Source organism: Hemiscyllium ocellatum, chromosome 2, assembly GCF_020745735.1.
Source record: "Hemiscyllium ocellatum isolate sHemOce1 chromosome 2, sHemOce1.pat.X.cur, whole genome shotgun sequence".
Classification (NCBI taxonomy): domain Eukaryota; kingdom Metazoa; phylum Chordata; class Chondrichthyes; order Orectolobiformes; family Hemiscylliidae; genus Hemiscyllium; species Hemiscyllium ocellatum.
Window position 1 is genome coordinate 96665971 of NC_083402.1, and position 19496 is coordinate 96685466.

At 41.9% G+C, this 19496-nt stretch overlaps 1 protein-coding gene across 2 annotated transcripts in view; it reads right to left on the reverse strand.

Annotated features, from left to right (window-relative positions):
* auh (AU RNA binding protein/enoyl-CoA hydratase) overlaps window positions 1-19496 on the reverse strand; it is a 331460-nt gene that overhangs the window by 178385 nt on the left and 133579 nt on the right. The gene's annotated exons all lie outside the window — the stretch shown is intronic.

The following is a 19496-nucleotide window of genomic DNA, read 5'->3' on the forward strand; positions in this document are numbered from 1 at the left end:
CTTTTCGGAATGCTGATAGGGGAGGGGAGGGAAATATATCCCTGGTGGTGGGGTCCGTTTGGAGGTGGCGGAAATGATGGAGGATCATGCGCTGTATACGGAGGTTGGTGGGGTGGTACGTGAGAACCAGGACAGAACCCCACTGCACCACTCTCTGCATGAAAAAGCTGCCCCTTAAGTGTCTTTTTAATCTTTTCCCTCTCATCTTAAACCCACGACCCCTAGTTTTGGATTACCTCACGCCGGGGAAATGGACTTGACTATTCACCCTATCCAATTTCCTGTAAAGCTGCACTATGATCTCCTAACTCCTGTACTCAGTGCACCAACCAATAAAGGCAAGTGTACAAAACGCCTTCTTCACTATGCTGTTTCCCTGCAACTCTATTTTCAAGGAATTGTCAACCTGTACCCCAGTCTTTTTTTCTAGCAATACTCACTATAACCTTACCATTAAATGTATAAATTCTGCCCTACTAATATGCAGCACCTAACACTTACCTAATTTAAACACCAGATTGACAGTTAAATACAACGTACTGTCCTGGTCACCAGATCATAAACTGGAATACAAGTTGAATACAATGTTCAGTCCTGGTCACCAGTTTGACAGTTGAAGAATTGTGTGCAATCCTCATCATCAGATTGACAGCTAGAGTCCTATGTACTATCCAGTCCAGCTGATCAACAGCTAGATTAGTCCTGATCACTGGATTGAGAACTGAAGTGTTATGTAAGTCAATGAAGTGGATTGAAAAAGATATACGGAAATATACTTGAAATCCTGTAACCAGATTGAGCTGGAAATGGGATTAAATAACATGGTGTAAATAACGTGCCATCTTCCCCTTGTAGAGAATGAAGTTCAGCAATGAATGTTGTGCAATTTATTTCATTGGTGTGGGTATTCAAAATCCATAGTTAGTGCAGAAACGGTGTGTTACAACAATGTTAATTGTACAAGGGCAAGATGAAATGTAAGGTATGTGTCCTGATCAATAGCAATTATAAAGTAAAATGAGGGTGCCATGACCTGAATTAACAAGTAGTGTTTCTAAAATATTTTCCTATTCATATATATGAATAGGAAGGGTTCAAATGTGGGACAAAAGCCAGCAAATAGGACTGGATTAATTTAGGATATCTGGTCGTCAGGAACAAGTTGGACCAAAGGATCTTTTTCCATGCTGTACACCTCTATGACTCTCTCTCAACATTCTCTCCTTGACTGAAGAAAAGGGCACATGTCTTAACAAGAGACAGAAACTCAGGTGGGAATGGGGGGAATGGGTGGGGGTGGCATGGGGGAAATGAGTTAGCTACTGGCAATCCATGCCTACCTATTCCACAGGAAAGCAGAATTTGTTCCAGAGCTCATCAGCTGTCAGCAGCAACCTGCTGTGAAGGTAAGTGAAATGCAGACATGAGAAATGCTCTCTAAGAAGTTGGCAATCAACTGTCAGGCACTGATAGTACTTTATCAAAGGAGAAATGTTATGCACAGTAGTCCCTCACCAGAGCACAAAATATTCTTGCCACTGCAAACTGCAAAGACCCACAATTTGTATTGTCTTTCAATGTTCTTCCAATCAAAGTGCATCATCAAATACATCATCACAATGGACCTCAATCTGTGAATGGCTGCCAGCCCCATGTCCCATCCAGCACTCCCATCCTTACATACAGAAGTTCCTTTAACTTCAGTGACGCAGGAATGTCCAGAGACTTTTATTCAGGACAGAATTAGTTATCACATGAGAAAAGGTGGGTTGATTGGCAAAAGTCACAAGGGATTTAAAAGTAAGAAATCATATTTAGCTAAATTGCTGGATATTTTTTGAAGGGATAAGTGAAAGGCTCAATGCTGTTGATTCGGTACACATGGATTTGCAAAAGGCATTTGGTACAGCATAACGCAACCGTGTAGGTCATGGCATAAAAGGGACAGCACTAAATGGATATAAAATTACTTGAGTGATAGAAGACACAGGACAGTGGTCACCAAATATTTTTTGGACTGGAAGATGATTTACAGTGAAGTACCCAGGAATTGGTATTGAGACCCTTTGATTTTCCATATATATATTAATGATCTGGATCTTGGTGCACAGGGGACAAAGTTGCATACCACACTAAACTTAGAAGAATTATAAACTATGAGGACAGTGTGAAATTCCAAATCGATATTGATGGAGTGGGTGGATAAACAGTAGATGAGGTTCAAGGCAGTGAGGTGTGAGGTGCTGCACTTTGGTCAGAAGAACATTGAAAGACAATTCAAAACAGGGGACAATTCTAAAGGGGGTGTATGACCTGGATGTATATGTGCACAGAATACTGACGGTGACTGGACATGTGGAGACAGCAGTTAATAAAGTGTAATGTTCTTGGCTTTATTAATAAAGACATAAAATACAAGAGCTAGGTGGCCATGTTAAACTTGTACATGACACATACTGGACCTCAACTGGAATATTGTGAATAGTTGTGAGCACCACAGTATTGAACAACATACTGGAGAAGTGCAGAACAGATTTATAAGAATGGTTCTAGAATTAGAAACTTCAGTTATGGGGATCAATTGAAGAAATAGGGACTGTTATCCTTGGAAAGAAGAACGCAGAGAAGAGATTTTATAGAGGTTTTCAAAATCATGAGCAAGAGCATTGGATAGAGTAGATTAAGACAAGCTGTTGCCCCTCATAAAAGAAAAAAGAATGAAGAGAGTAGACCTTTAAAAATATGAATAAACAAAACAAGGGTGATGTGAACAGAACTTTTTCACACAGTGAGCAGTAGGGAATACAGTGAACTTCCAGGAAATGTGATTCTGGATCAGTGGTGCTGGAAGAGCACAACAGTTCAGGCAGCATCCAACATCTGCGAAATCGACGTTTCAGGTAAAAGCCCTTCATCAGGAATAAAGGCAGTGAGCGCTTTAGGCAACATCTCCGAGACACCCGCACCAATCAACCACACCGCCCCGTGGCCCGACATTTCAACTCCCCCTCCCACTCTGCCGAGGACATGGAAGTCCTGGGCCTCCTTCACTGCCGCTCCCTCACCACCAGACACCTGGAGGAAGAGCATCTCATCCTCCGCCTCGGAACACTTCAACCCCAAGGCATCATTGTGGACTTCAACAGCTTCCTCATTTCCCCTTCCGCCACCTCATCCTAGTTTCAAACTTCCAGCTCAGCACTGTCCCCATGACTTATCCGGAATTTTCCGACCTGCCTAGCTCCTTTTCCACCTATCTATTCCACCCTATCCTCCCTGACCTAGCACCTTCATCTCCTCCCCGACTCACCCATTGTACTCTATGCTACTCTCTCCCCATCCCCACCCTCCCCTAGCTTATCTCTCCATGCTTCCAGCTCACTGCCTTTATTCCTGATGAAGGGCTTTTGCCCGAAAAGTCAATTTCACTGCTCGTTGGATGCTGCCTGAACTGCTGTGCTCTTCCAGCACCACTGATCCAGAATCTGGTTTCCAGCATCTGCAGTCATTGTTTTTATCAGGAAATGTGGTAAAGGCAGGTTCAATTGAAACATTCACGAGGAAATTAGATGATTATTTAAAGAGTAATGATGTGCAAGGATATGGAGAAAAGGCAGGAATTGGCACTAGGAAACAGAACCGATGCAGGCACAGTTGGCTGAATACCCTTCTTCTGTGTTTAATAATTCTGTGAATCTGAACTCTCCCTTGTGGTCTGGATTTGATTTTGATTATGATTTCATTGTCACATGTATTTTACAATAAAATAAAATACAGTGAAAAGCATTCAGTTGTCACCATGATACAGCACAATTTTGACCAATTCTTAAGGAAAACGAAAGAAAGAAAAAGCTTGAAGAGAGTCGATCAATAGTCAGCCAGCTCATTACCATCAACAATGCCTGCGCAGCCACCACATCACTGCCATCTACACTAGACCTAACCATAGAGTCAGAAATGTACAGCATGGAAATAGACCCTTCAGTTTAACCTGTTCACGCCGACCAGGTATCCCAATCCAATCTAGTTCTACCTGCCAGCACCCGCCCCATATCCCTCCAAACTCTTCCTATTCATATACCCATCCAAATGCCTCTTAAATGTTGCAGTTGTACCAGCCTCCGCCACCTCCTCTGGCTGCTCATTCCATACACGTACCACCCTCTGCGTGAAAAAGTTGCCCCTTAGGTCTCTTTTATATCTTTCCCCTCTCACCCTAAACCTATGCCCTCTAGTTCTGGACTCCCCGACCCCAGGCAAAATACTTAGTCTATTTATATTGTCCACGCTCCTCATAATTTTATAAACTTCTATAAGGTCACCCCTCAGCTTCCGACACTCCGGAAAAACAGCCCCAGCCTGTTCAGCCTCTACCTATAGCTCAAATCCTCAAACCCTGGCAACATCCTTGTAAATCTTTTCCGAACCCTTTCAAGTTTCACAACATATTCCAGATAGGAAGGAGACCAGAATTGCATGCAATATTCCAATAGTGGCCGAACCAATGTCCTGTACAGCCGCAACATGACCTCCCAACTCCTGTACTCTGACCAATAAAGGAAAGCATACCAAATGCCTTCTTCACTATCCTATCTACCTGTGACTCCACTTTCAAGAAGCTATGAACCTGCACTCCAAGGTCTCTTTGGTCAACAACACTCCCTTGGACCTTACCATTAAGTGTAGAAGTCCTGCTAAGATTTGCTTTCCCAAAATGCAGCATTTATCTGAATTAAACTTCATCTGCCACCTCTCAGCCCATTGGCCCATCTGGTCCAGTTCCTGTTGTAATCTGAGGTAACCCTCTTTGCTGTCCACTACACCTCCAATTTTGGTGTCATTTGTAAACTTACTAACTGTACCTCTTATGCTCGCATCCAAATCATTCATGTAAATAACAAAAAGTAGAGGACCCAGCACCAATCCTTGTGGCACTCCATTGGTCACAGGCCTCCAGTCTGAAAAACAACCCTCCACCACCACCCTCTGTCTTCTACCTTTGAGCCAGTTTTGTATCCAAATAGCTAGTTCTCCCTGTATTCCATGAGATCTAACCTTGCTAATCAGTCTCCCATGTGGTACCTTGTCAAACGTCCATATGGGTCACATCTAATGCTCTGACCTCATCAATCTTCTTTGTTACCTCTTTAAAATTACTCAATCAAGTTTGTGAGACATGATTTCCCACGCACAAAGCCATGTTGACTATCCCTAATCAGTCTTTGCCTTTCCAAATACATGTACATCCTGTCCCTCAGGATTCTCTCCAACAACTTGTCCATCACCTAGATCAGGCTCACCGGTCTATAGCTCCCTGGCTTGTCTTCACCACCCTTCTTAAACAGTGGCACCACGTTTGCCAACCTCCAGTCTTCTGGCACCTCACCTCTGACTATCGATGAGATAAATATCTCAACAAGAGGCCCAGCAATCACTTCTCTAGCTTCCCACAGAGTTCTCGGGTACACCTGATCAGGTCCTGAGGATTTATCCACCTTTAACCATTTCAAGACATCCAGCATTTCCTTCTCTGTAATCTGAACATTTTGCAAGATGTCACCATCTATTTCCCTATAGTCTATATCTTTCATATCCTTTTCCACAGTAAATACTGCGCAAAATATTCATTTAGTATCTCCCCACTTTCTGCGGCTCCACACACAGGCCGTCTTGCTGATCTTTGAGGGGCCCTATCCTCTCCCAAGTTACCCTTTTGTCCTTAATATATTTGTAAAAACCCTTTGGATTCTCCTTAATTCTATTTGCCAACACTATCTCATGTCCCCTTTTTGCCCTCCTGATTTCTGTCTCAAGTACATTCCTACTTCCTTTTAACTCTAAGGATTCACTCGATCTATCCGGTCTACACCTGACATATGCTTCCTTCTTTTTCTTTACCAAACCCTCAATTTCTTTAGTCATCCAGCATTCCCTCTACCTACCAGCCTTCCCTTTCACCCTGACAGGAATATACTTTCTCTGGATTCTTGTTATCTCATTCCTGAAGGATTCCCATTTTCCAGCCGGCCCTTTACCTATAAACATCTGCCTCCAATCAGCTTTTGAAAGTTCTTGCCTAATACCGTCAAAATTGGCCTTTGTCCAATTTAGAACTTCAACTTTTAGATCTGGTCCATCCTTTTCCATCATGATTTTAAAACGAATAGAATTATGGTCGCTGGTCCCAAAGTGCTCCCCCACGGACACCTCAGTCACCTGCCCTGTCTTATTTCCCAAGAGTAGGTCAAGTTTTGCATCTTCTCTAGTAGGTACATCCACATACTGAATCAGAAAATTGTCTTGTATGCATTTAAGAAATTCCTCTCCATCTAAACCTTTAATACAATGGCAGTTCCAGTCGGTGTTTGGAAAGTTAAACTCCCCTACCATAACTACCCTTTTATTCTTAGAGATAGCTGAGGTCTCCTTACAAGTTTGTTTCTCAATTTCCCTCAGACTATTAGGGGATCTATAATACAATCCCAATAAGGTGATCATCCCTCTCTTATTTCTCAGTTCCACTCAAATAACTTCCCTGGATGTATTTCCGGGAATATCTTCCCTCGGCACAGCTGTAATGCTATCCCTTATCAAAAATGCCACTATGCCTCCTCTCTTGCCTCCCTTTCTATCCTTCCTGTAGCATTTGTGTCCTGGAACATTAGGCTGCCAGTCCTGCCCGTCACTGAGCCATGTGTCTGTAATTGCTATGATATCCCAGTCCCATGTTCCTAAACATGCCCTGAGTTCATCTGCCTTCCCTGTTAGGTCCCTTGCATTGAAATAAATGCAGTTTTATTTATTAGTCCAACCTTGCCCCTGCCTGCCCTGACTGTTTGATTCACTTCTGTTCTCAACTGTACCAGTCACTATCTCTCTGGGTCCCACCCCACCTACCTAACTAGTTTAAATCCTCCTAAGCAGTTCTAGCAAATTTCCCTGCCAGTATATTAGTCCCCTTCCAATTTAGATGCAATCCATCCTTCTTGTACAGGTCACTTCTACCCCAAAAGAGATTCCAATGATCCAAAAATGTGAATCCTTCTCCCAAACACCAACCCCTCAGCCATGCATTCATCTGCTCTGTCCTCCTATTCCTTCCCTCACTAGATCGTAGCACTGGGAGTAATCCAGATATTACTACTCTTGAGGACCTCCTTTTTAAATTTCTGCCTAACTCTCTGTAACCTCCCTTCAGAATCTCAACCTTTTCCCTTCCTATATTGTTGGTTCCAATGTGGACAATGACCTCTTGCTGGCCCCTCTTCCCCATGAGAATATTCTGCACCCTCTGAGGCATCCTTGATCCTGGCACCAGGGAAACAACACACCATTCTGCTTTATCTCTGCTGGCCACAGAAACGTCTATCTGTACCTTGGACTACAGAATCCCCTAACACAATTATCTCTCAGAAGCCGACGTACCCCTTGTTGCATTAGAGCCAGTCTCAATACCAGAAATTTGGCTGTTCATGCTATGCTCCCCTGAGAATCCATCACCCCCTACATTTTCCAAACCAACATCAAATTCACCGATCCTCAGGAACCATCTTTGCCATAGGGCCTGATATCCCTCTGCCACTGCTTCACCACTACCTGCTCCAGCCAGCCAACCTCAGAATCATGTCTCTCACCGCTGGGCCCACATTATCATTGGCACTGCTATGCCCCTCTGCCACCACTTATGGCAGAATCAACCAATAACGAAGTCACCAATCAGGCACCATTTTTGTCATTGCTCCTACCTTGTCGATGTCATGTGCTTGATCCGAAAAGGTAAGTAGGAGTTCAATTGAGGTCCATGCTGGGCCCATTCTACTCCACGCTTTTTCCCAGTCAAGGTCCATGCAGGCCTGCCCCGGGCCCAGCTCAAGATTGCTCGAGCTCTGTACCTTGGGCCTGCTCACGGTCCATGGTAGACCTGCCCATGGTCCATGCTCTGGACCCAATTTGAGATCACTCAAGACTCGAGATCCCACTGCCAATGCAGACTAAGTTCAAGACAAGTACATAAAACTAAATGAAAGGAAAAGTAAAGCAAAAGAAAAGCAGTCAGAGTGGACAAGCTCTGGTACAGGGGCTCTATTCCACCACCATTTTGGACTAGAACATCCTGGAGATTTCTGACAGGTCAGGACACAAGTGTTCTGGCTGGGAAATCCAGACTTGAGAGAGAAAGTACTTTTAATTGATTTAAATACCTTGATAACTTATCAGACAAAGCCAAGCTGATTCCCAAATCAACTTCAATCCTACTCTGATGACACATAGAAGTTGGCGAGATGATCCCAACCCAAAATTGCTTTATGGGAATTTAATACTCTCATGTAGGCAAACCTACATGAGAGTATTAAATTTTTCCTTGCTTTGGAAAATGCTTCCTACAGAGCAGAAAGTTTAGAACATAGAACAATACAGATCAATACTGGCCTTTTGGACCATGATATTGTGCTGAGCGATTATCTCAATCTAACATCAACCAAACTTACACACCCCTCAACTTACTGCTGTCTATGTGCTTGCCCAGCAGTCGCTTAAATGTCTCTAATGTCTGACTGTACTACCACCATTGATAGTGCATTCCACACAACCACCACTCTCTGGCATTCTCTCCTATACCCTCCTCCAAACACCTTAAAATTATGACCCCTCATGACAGCCATTTCTGCTCTGGGGAAAAGTCTCTGGCTATCTACTCTATCTATGCCTGTCATTACCTTCTACAACTCTATCAAGTCACCTCTCTTCCTTCTTCAATGTATAGTGAAAAGCCCGAGCTCACTCAACTTCTCTTTATAAGACATGCCTTCCAATCCAGGCAGCGTCCTGGTAAATCTCCTCTGCACCTTCTCTAAAGCAGGTACATCCTTCCCAGAATGAAGCAACCAGAACTGAACACAATATTCCAAGTGTTGTCTAACCAGCATTTTATAGAGGTGTAGCAAACCTCATTGCTCTTAAACCAATTCCCCTGTTAATGAAAGCCAAAACACCATACGCCTTAACAACCCTATCAACTTTGAGGGATCTCTGTATGTGGACCCCAAGCTCCCGCTGTTTCTCCACACAGCCAAAACTCCTGTTTTTAACCCTGTATTCAGCATTCAAATTCAACCTTCCAAAGTGAATCACTTCGCATTTATCCATGTTGAATTCCATCTGCCACTTCTCAGCATAGGTCTGCATCTTGTCAATGTTTTGTTGTAGCTGAAAATGTGTTGCTGGAAAAGCACAGCAGGTCAGGCAGCATCCAAGAAACAGGAAATTCGACGTTTCAGGCATAAGCCCTTCATCAGGAATGAGGAAAGTCTTTCCTCATTCCTGATGAAGGGCTTATGCCCGAAACGTCGAATTTCCTGTTCCTTGGATGCTGCCTGACCTGCTGCGCTTTTCCAGCGACACATTTTCAGCTCTGATCTCCAGCATCTGCAGACCTCACTTTCTCCTCGAATGTTTTGTTGTAGCCTGCAACAGCCCTTGACACTGTCTACAACATCACCGACCTTTGTGTCATCAGCAAACTTACTAACCCACCCTTCCACTTCTTCATCCAAATCATTTATAAAAACTACAAAGAGCAGAGGCCCAAGAACAGATCCTTACGGGACACCACTGGTCACAGATTTGCAGGCAGAATTTTTCCATTCACTACCACTCACTGTCTTCTTTTGGCTAGCCAATTCTGTATCCAGACACCAAAAATCCCCTGTAGTCCATACCTCCTAACTTTCTGAATGAGCTGCGAAAGACCTTACCAAATGTCTTACTGGTGCCGTGTGATTTTTGACCTTGTCCAACCTAGTCCAACACCAGTACTTCCACATAGGGTCATACAATCGTACAGATGTACACAGGAAAAACAGACCCTTTGGTCCAACTTGTCCATGCCAACCAGTTTTCCCAACCCAATCCAGTCCCACCTGACAGCACCCCACCCATATCCCTCCAAACGCTTCCTATTCATAAATGCATCCAAGTGCCTTTAAAATGTTGCAATTGTACAAGCCTTCACCATTTCTTCTGGCAGCTCATTCCATACATGTACTACCGTCTGAGTGAAAATGTTGTCCCTTAGCTCTCACCCTAAACCGATGTCCTCTAGTTCTGGACTCCCCCACCCCAGGGAAAAAAACTTGTCCATTTATCCTATCTATGTCCCTCATGATTTTATAAACCTCTATAAGGTCACCCCTCAGCCTCCGATGTTCCAAGGAAAACAGCCCTAGCCTGTTCAACCTCTTCTTATTGCTCATGTCCTCCAATCCTGGCAACATCCTTGTAAATCTTTTCTGAACCCTTTCAAGTTTCACAAAATCCTTTCGATAGGAAGGAGACTAGAATTGCATACAATATTCCAAGTGGCCTAATCAATGTCCCGTACAGCCACAATATGATCTCCCAACTCCTTTACTCAATGCTCTGACCAATAAAGGAAAGCATACCAAATGCCTTCTTGACTATCATATCCACCTGAGGCTCTGCTTTCAAGGAGCTATGAACCTGCACTCCAAATAGTAAACCGTTTCTTGCAGCTGGATAAATACACAATCCCTCCAATACAGGAATTATCTGCAAAGCTGGCAGGGAGGTGTCATTCACAAAGCTGGACATGAGGTATACATACATGCAGTTGTGTTTAGGTGAGGACTTCTAGAAGTATGCTACAATTAATACTCATAAGGATTTGTACCAATATGCAAGACTGTCATCTGGAGGATCACCAACATGTGCCATTTTTCAGAGGATGGAGAATATTTTACAAGGTCACCATTTATCTGGATGACATACTAAAAACAGGGAAGACGAATAAAGAACATTTCAAAAACTTGTAAATACTTCATATTTCTCCAATGCCTTAGAAGGGAGAAATGAAATCTTTCTGGACCTGTCCCAAGTGAGCTAGGCAGACTACAGAGTCAACAAAACTGGGTTACACCTGTTGAAAGATGAAGTTAGAGTGATCAAAGGTCTCCTGGCTCCATGTTTGTATTGGAGCTTAGGTCTTTCCTTGGATTGGTGAATTATTATGCAAAGTTTATCCATAATCTGCCCTCCATCCTGACCCTCTTACATCTGCTATTGAAAAAAGGTCAGCCAGGGAAATGATCTCATAGTGAAGAAGCAGCTATCATCACACTATAATCCCAAGCAAGATCTTGTGCTGACATGCCATATGGTATTGGGGTAATGTTGGCTCACAGATGGCCCAATGGAGATAAATGCTTCCCAGACTTTGGCTGATGCAGAGCACAAATTTGCTGGGATAAAGGAGGATGGATTGTTGATCATCTTTACGGATTTAAATTTGTAATGGAAAAGGACAACAAACCCTTGCTAGGGCTACTCAAAAAGGACAAGGCCATGATGCCCATAGCTTCAGGTTAAATTCAGTGGTGGCCTCTCATTCTAATTGCATACAATTACAAATTGGAATACCATCCAGGAGGCCAAGCAATAAATGCAATGACTTGAGTTGCCTCCCACTGGTTGATGAACCACCAGTGGTGTCGCCACTAGAAAAGTCTGTTCTGGTTTTAAACCTTCTGGACACCCGCTGACAATATCAGACTGTGGACGCAAAAAGATTGGATCCCGGTAAAACTGAAACTGCTGGTTGCGATGGGGATTTAAAATGGGCCATCACAATCAGAATTGAAATCTTTCTGGACCTGGCAAGACTAGATCACTGTAGAGGACAGCCTTTTATTATGGGGAGCAAGAGTGACTGTCCCAAGCAAAGTTAGCCGCCAGAAACTAGCTGAACTCCACCAGGGTCATCCAGGGATATTCAAAATGATGATGTGTGTGAGCTCCTGCACAGTGGTTCATTTATCTTAGGTCTCTCTACCAAACACCTGAATCTCAGTGGTTTGTTTTTGTCTTGGTGGGCGTGTAAACTTGCTTAAAGACATTTTCAGCAATGGTCAACTGTATGTTCAAAAGGTAGGATTTCAAACTGTTCCATCTTTTTCCCATCCCTGTCATTTCTTCTCGAAGTCTCAATCTTGGAAGCCATATTGACTTGGAAGGAAAACAGAAATTGCTGCCAAAACTCAGCAGGTCTGGCAGCATCTGTGGAGAGAAATCAGACTTAATATTTCAGGTCAAATGAAACATTAACTCTGATTTCTCTCCACAAATGCTGCAGGACCTGCTGAGTTTTTTTACCAATTTCTGTTTTTGTTTCTGATTTACAGCATCTGCAGTTCTTTCAGTTTTTTATTTTGAATTAGAAGGCCCTGGTCTCCTCAATGGGGTAGATCTTGCGTTTCCATGGACTCCAGCACCTCTACCACCTCCACTGAACATTCCTCCCTTTCTATGTTTTTAAGGAGGCTTTTCTGATTATCTGAAAGTAACTTTAAGGTTGCTAACAGATCTGAAAGGCTTTTGAACAGATCTAATCTCTGGCCAACTTTCTTTCTTAGACACTTGCCTTTTTTATTATTCATTCACGGGAGAAGAGTGTTGCTAGGTGGGCCAGCATTTATGACCTATCCTGGATTGCCCAGAGGGTAGTTAAGGGTCACCTACATTGCTAGGAGTCTAGTCATATCGAGGCCAGACCAGGTAATTTTGGCAGTTTCCCTCCTCAAAAGGTTATTGTTGTGATAACGCTCCCACCTAACAATGAATGGCAGGGAAGCAATTATTTCAAACTCTCATGCAGTAGACTGTAAATTCTCTTTACTTCTGTCCTGGCCAGGTTCCACTGTCTATCATATGGCACTGGTCCTTGGCAAGAGTTATATATTCCTCCACAAACTCAACCCTCCTGTTTTGTGTGTGTTCTCCTATTGCATAGCCTGGCACATTTGACTGTAAATAATGCTTATCTTTTCTCTTTCAGCTCTGTCACAGGCAGCCACTCTTACAATATTGTTGCAGCCCTACCCTTTTGAATTCTCCTCATACATCATACTGCCTTCCTATTATCTAACTTATTTTAAAGTGATATTTTATAAAACCTATTGTGTTGATTAAGGAAGATGACTAACCAAAAATATTTACATAGGCGGAATGCTTTAACAACTACATAAAGTACACATCTTGAAGAGAAAAGATAAGAACTGAACTAAAGAGAAACTTGAGGGCGGCACAGCTGCTTCACAGTGTCAGGGACCTGGGTTCGATTCCGCCCTCGGGTAACTGTGTGAAGTTTGCTCATGTCTGCGTGAGTTTCCTCTGAGTGCTCCAGTTTTGTCCCACAGTCGAAAGATGTGCAGATTATCTGGATTGGTCATGCTAAATTGTTCCATACTGTCCAGTGATGTGCAGGGTAGGTGAATTATCCATGGGAAATGTAGGATTACAGGGATATGGGGGTAGGTCCGATTAAGATGCTGTTCAGAGGGATAGTGTCAACTCGGTGGACAGAATGGCCTGCTTCCACACTCCAGAGATTCTATGATTTCCTTATCTTTCACTGTCACTGTTTTGTCAGATCAACAGATTCTTAATATGTTTTACTACTTTAACTTTCTTGTTACACCTATTTACAAAGTTTGAGTTCAAGAAATGAAATAAAATTTGTATGAACCACACATGAATTTATGCAAACACATTTTGATTCAGCAATAAATAGGAAATAAGTACAGCCTTTAAAAATATAATATTAAACATAAGAAATATATTTTCCATCCAAAAGTACTAAACATCCAACAATTATTTGGTGAAGGGGGAGACCAGAAATGAATCTTTACCCAATTTAATTACAAACTTCAAAATTACAAGTAAACATTCATTATCCTACTCTCTACCCTAATGTAAATGGCTCTTAATATTCAATGTGAGAAACCCATGAAAAGGTGGCTTTTTTTATGTTATTGTAACAAAATAAAGTCTTCAAAGGAAGTTTACCAAATTCAAATAGTAATCCCTAGGTAGTGTAGTCTAGCTCTCTTTCTTTCTTAAACACTTGCCTTTTTTATTATTCATTCACGGGAGAAGAGTGTTGCTAGGTGGGCCAGCATTTATGACCTATCCTGGATTGCCCAGAGGGTAGTTAAGGGTCACCTACATTGCTAGGAGTCTAGTCACATCTGTCAGAGAAGGCCTCAACAGTGGAAAACGTATGGTATCTTCCCAAGGACACATGGGCATGCTTATAGCCACAGAAGAGAGACAGTCAGGCAAGCTGAACAACCCATTCAACTAAGTTTGTCTGAATCAATTGATGGTCACTTTGGTGAAGTGTCTATTTTTTAGCAAACCAATTGAACAATTAAAATATTAGCATAAAAGAACTACCTCTTAATAGGGTATTATTACAAAAATTAAATAATCGAAGGAGACTTACAAACTTAAAGTAAATATAGTTGCTGGGTCTGATGATGCATTCCAGCGGAAGGCCTCAAGTACAATAGTGGTCACTGTGGCCTCTCTCTGTCGAATTTGAGTATGGCCATAACCAGGAAAGAGAAGCAAGCGGTCAGGTCTAATGACCCATATTCTGGACTTTTAAATGATTACCTTAGCCAGACCAAAGAGTAGACACACAAAAAGCTCCCTCAACCTGGCTACCACTTAGTGGCAAAGATACGGAACACGGGCTGAAATGTAAATAAAACAGGAGGAGCAATCATTTCAAACAAAAACAACAGGGGCTGTAAAGTAACACACCTTGCATATGTACGGAACATGGCCATCAATTTACACAGTTAAAAATCACACAACCCTAGGTTAACGTCCAACAGGTTTAATTAGAGTGCCTCCAAACAAACCTGTTGGACTATAACCTGGTGTTGTGTGATTTTTAACTTTGTCCACCCCAGTCCAACACCAGCTCCTCCAAATTACCAATTTATACAATTAACATAAAGTCTCAAATGGTACTATACATACAGCCTGAGGTTACCAAAATTATCACCTAATTTTGACTTAATTAAATTTTATTGTTGCGCAGTGCTCTGAGAAATGCAACAATTAAAATGGTTTCTCATTTATGAAAAAGATATTAATAAATACTAACTGATCACTTGCAGTACGAGGCAGAGAAAGGGAAATGGATCTTGAAAGAAGAATTAGTTCCATTTTCCTTTTCATGTTTCAGAGCCCTCTGAAATAAAGTGCAATAAAGGAAATTTTTACTTTGTTATACCAAGCCAGTTTTTAAAGGAAATGTGCTGGTGACTTGGCAAAAACATGGCTGAATGGGTAATTGCAGTTTTCAAAATATAGATGACTTAGAGGCAGATGAGAAGATGATTAACCAACATTTAGAAGACTGCCAAATTTAGGCTAGCTAACATTATAATTTATTGAGCAATGATGTAGGAAAGTAAAAATTTCCTCTTACTCTGTTACACCCTGACTAATGTTGCATATTAAGATGGAACAAAAAACGCTTTATCTGCAGTGACATTGTCACTTTGTCATTGTCTCCGTCTAGTTCTAACATCTTTATTAAAACATATGTATATATATATATATATATATAGCAGTACTTCCTTTCAAAATAGCAATACATTATTTGCTATGCTTGAAAATGCAGATGACTATGAGAATTTCTTTACACATCTTAATAGTTTCCATCCTACCCTCCAATTCACGATTGAAATAGAAGTCCAATAAGCTCCCTTTCTTCAATGTCCTAGCTGAGCAGTTAACCAGGAATTTTTCATTACTATTTACCACAGACCTACCCTCACTGGTTAGTACCTACTTGGGATTCCTACAATACCGCACATGAATAAATTGGCGTTATCAGAAGCCTCGTAAATAGGGCCTGAGCAATTTGTTAACCGCACAAACTTCGTACGGGAATAGAGTGCATCAAAGCCATCCGACATGATAACAGCTAAACCAATAAGATAGTTTCTCGCAGGAACTCATGAAAAGCCCTAAAGCCTTTGGTTTGAGGCCTGTAAAATACTAAGTCTACTGCAGATTACTCTCGAAGACTAAGGTAACTCAAACATTTGACCAACAAGTGAAAATAACTGGTGTACATTGCTGTTTTGCAGTAGTAACATAAATGGTGTTCGCATTAAAAGAATGCTGCCAACCAAAAGGTTTCTGCCTATCACACAGACGAGTAAAACAGTGCATTGACTTCAATGCCAGTGTGATTTCAGACATGAGGCTTGTATTTCCTAAAGACTGGTGGATCACTGGTGAACATAAGAGGTATAGTTAGTAAGTTTGCAGACGACACCAAAGTTGGAGGACAGCGAAGGAGGTACCTCAGATTACAACGGAATCTTGACCAGATGGGCCAATGGGCTGAGAAATGGCAGATGGACTTTAATTTAGATAAATGTGAGGCGCTGGAGTTTGGGAAAGCAAATTTTAGCAGGACTTATATACTTAATATTAAGGTTCTGGGGAATGTTGCTGAACAAAGAGACCTTGGAGTGCAGGTTCATAGCTCCTTGAAAGTAGAGTGGCAGATAGATAGGATAGTGAAGAAGCCTAGAAAAACAGAATCAATGGGAATCAGAGGAAAATTCTCCACTGATTGGAGTCATAGCAAACACGAAGGATATAGTTGCCAGAGGTCAACATTGGGGCAGCACAGTGGCTCAGTGGTTAGCACTGCTGCTTCAGAGTATCAGGGACTCTGATTCAATTCCAGCCTTGTGCAATTGTCTGTGTGGAATCTGTTAATGGCTCAGCTGATTGTGGTCTCACCTTTATTTTGTTTCCAGAGGAATGGGAAAACATTCATCCCTAACTCCAACTTAAACAGCAGACCAACAGTTTTTTAAATCTGCACTTTAAGTTCTAAACTCTCCAAAAAGGGGAAATGTCCATTTATTATCCAACCTGTCACTTCATCTCAAGACCATATGGGTACCAATAAAATTAGTGAACTTTCATGTTAGAAGTTACAAAACAATAATAAAAACATCAAACACATTAGATCTAACGACTAATCATGTTATGTAATGTGTTGACACAGATGCAGTGCAATGTTCAAAAAATAATTGATCGTGAAAACAGTGTGGCACGGTGGTTAGCACTGCTGTCTCATAGCGCCAGGGACCCAGGTTCAATTCTAAACTCAGCTGGAGTTTGCACATTCTCCCCAAGTCTGCATGGGTTTCCTGCAGGTGCTCCCGTTTCCTCCCACAGTCCAACGATGTGCAAGTTCGTTGATTGGCAATGCTAAATTACTGTGTGTCCAGGGATGTGCAGGCTAGGTGGGGTAGCCATGAGAAATATAGGGCTAGGATGGAGGGGTGGGCCTGGATGCAATATTCTTCGAAGGGGCGGTGTGAACTCCATGGGTCAAGTAGCCTGCTTGCACACTATAGGGATTCTATAATTTATGAATAATTTCAGTCCCATACATCACTGCAGGAGTTCCACAACATTGTGCCCTAGACCCGACTATCTTCAGCAGCATCATCAATGACCTTCTCTCCATCACTGCACAATTATCATTCATGACTCTTCAGATACAGAAGCATTCCATGCCAATATGCAGCTGTAATTGGACAACATCCAATGAATGAGAACACAAGTGTCAGGCAATATCCATCTCAAACAAAAGAGAACTGAACCAATTTCCAATTACCATTGTTGAATTACCTACTATCAGCAACTGGTGGTTATGATTAGCCAGAAACTGAACCAGACAAGTCATATAAATATAGTTCTTAGAACAACTCATCAGATGTTTGAAATTCTGTAGCAAGTAACTCAGTTCCACTCTCCACAATAAAAATACATTACCTACAAGGCATAAATCATGAATATGATGGAATATTAGAATCACAGAATCTCCACAATGTGGTAACAGGTCATTTGGCCCAACAAGTCCACACTAATCCTCTGAAGAGCATCCCACACACACTCACTCCTGCTATCCTATCTCTGCACCCCTGAATTTCCCATAGCTATTCCAACTAACCTGAATACCCCTGGACACTATGAGCAATTTTGCATGGGCAATCCAGCTAAACTGCACATCTTTGGACTGTGGGAGGAAACTAGAACACCTGGAGGAAACACTTGCAGATACAGGGAGAATGTGCAAAATCCACGCAGACAGTCACCCAAGGTTGGAATTAAAACTCGGTCCCTGGCCCTGTGAGGCAGCAGTGCTAACCACCAAGCACCATGTGCTGTCGCCCATTTATTTAGATGGATGCAGCTTCAACAATATTCAATAAGCTCAAAAAAGCTGCTTTGGGAAAAAGTAGCCCACTTAATTGGCATTCTATCACCATCTTCAACATTTACTCCCTTTGCACCAACTACATGATGCAGCAACTCACTAGAGCTCCTTCAACAGCATGTTCCAAACTCCAAAACTCCACAACCTAGCAGGAGAAAAACAAATGCATGGAAACACCATCACCTGCAAATATCTCTCCAAGCCACATGTATCCCAATTTGGAATTATACCGTCACTCTTTTACTCTTGCTGGACCAAAATCCTGGAATAGTTTTCCTACCTGCGCTATATCTACATTCCAAGGACTGCAGCAATTCAAGACAGCAGCTAGTCATTTCTTTCTTCAGGGTAGTTAGGGAAAAGCAAAAAAATAATGGATTAGCCAGCAACACCGATATCCCATGAACAACTTTTTAAAACTACAAATTGAAAACCAATCTTGGTAATGGTCACCAAGGTTAGTATCATAAATTGTTGCAAAAACTATCTGGCTCACTAAAGCCCTGGGTAAATGGAACCATCCGTCATTACATTGTAGGCCTACATGTGACTCAAGATCCACAACAATTGGATGATTTTGACTGTCTTCTGCCAAGTACGAGCCACCCACTTATCCAAATCCAGGACAATTAAAGACAGAACAAATGCTGACTTTGCCAGCGATGTAAATGTCCCACGAAGGAATTAAGACAATAAAACTTATACCAATGTCCATTATTCACAGCAGAAAAGAACATTTCATCCTTTAAACTTTGGCTAAACTTAAAGCTTTCGAGGTAAAATTATCCATTTTTAAAATGTATTGATTCTTAGGATGTGCTTTTGCTGTGTCCCAATCTGCTGCTTAAGGAGGAAGTGGCATAGTCCAGCCTGATTTACTCTAAATATATTTCATTGCAGTGATTTGATTCATCGTATCTGAACTTGCTTCCTCAAATTATTAGTTCAGAACTCTAGGTAATTAAAAAAACAAACCATGGAATATTAATATAATGGTCTGTATTTATTGCCCATGCCTAGCTGACTTCAAGAAGGTGGAGGTGAATCACTATGGTCTGTTTGGTGAAAACACATGCAGTTACATATATTTTGTTCCTGGATTGATGCAACAACCATGAAAGAATAAAAATATATTCCTAAGTCAGAATGGTTGCACAGTTGGGATGGAAAAAATTCCCATGTGCTATCTGTTCTTGCTTTTCTGGTGGTAGAGTTACGAATTGAGAAGGACTGTCAAAAAATCTTGGGAAGTTGCTAAGTGCCTTCTTGTAGATGGTGTTAATATCACAGGGAGCAAACGGTTTAGCTACTGGATGGGGGGTCAATGAAGTGGCCTACCATGCCTTGCATCTTGAATGTCCTTGAAGCTGCA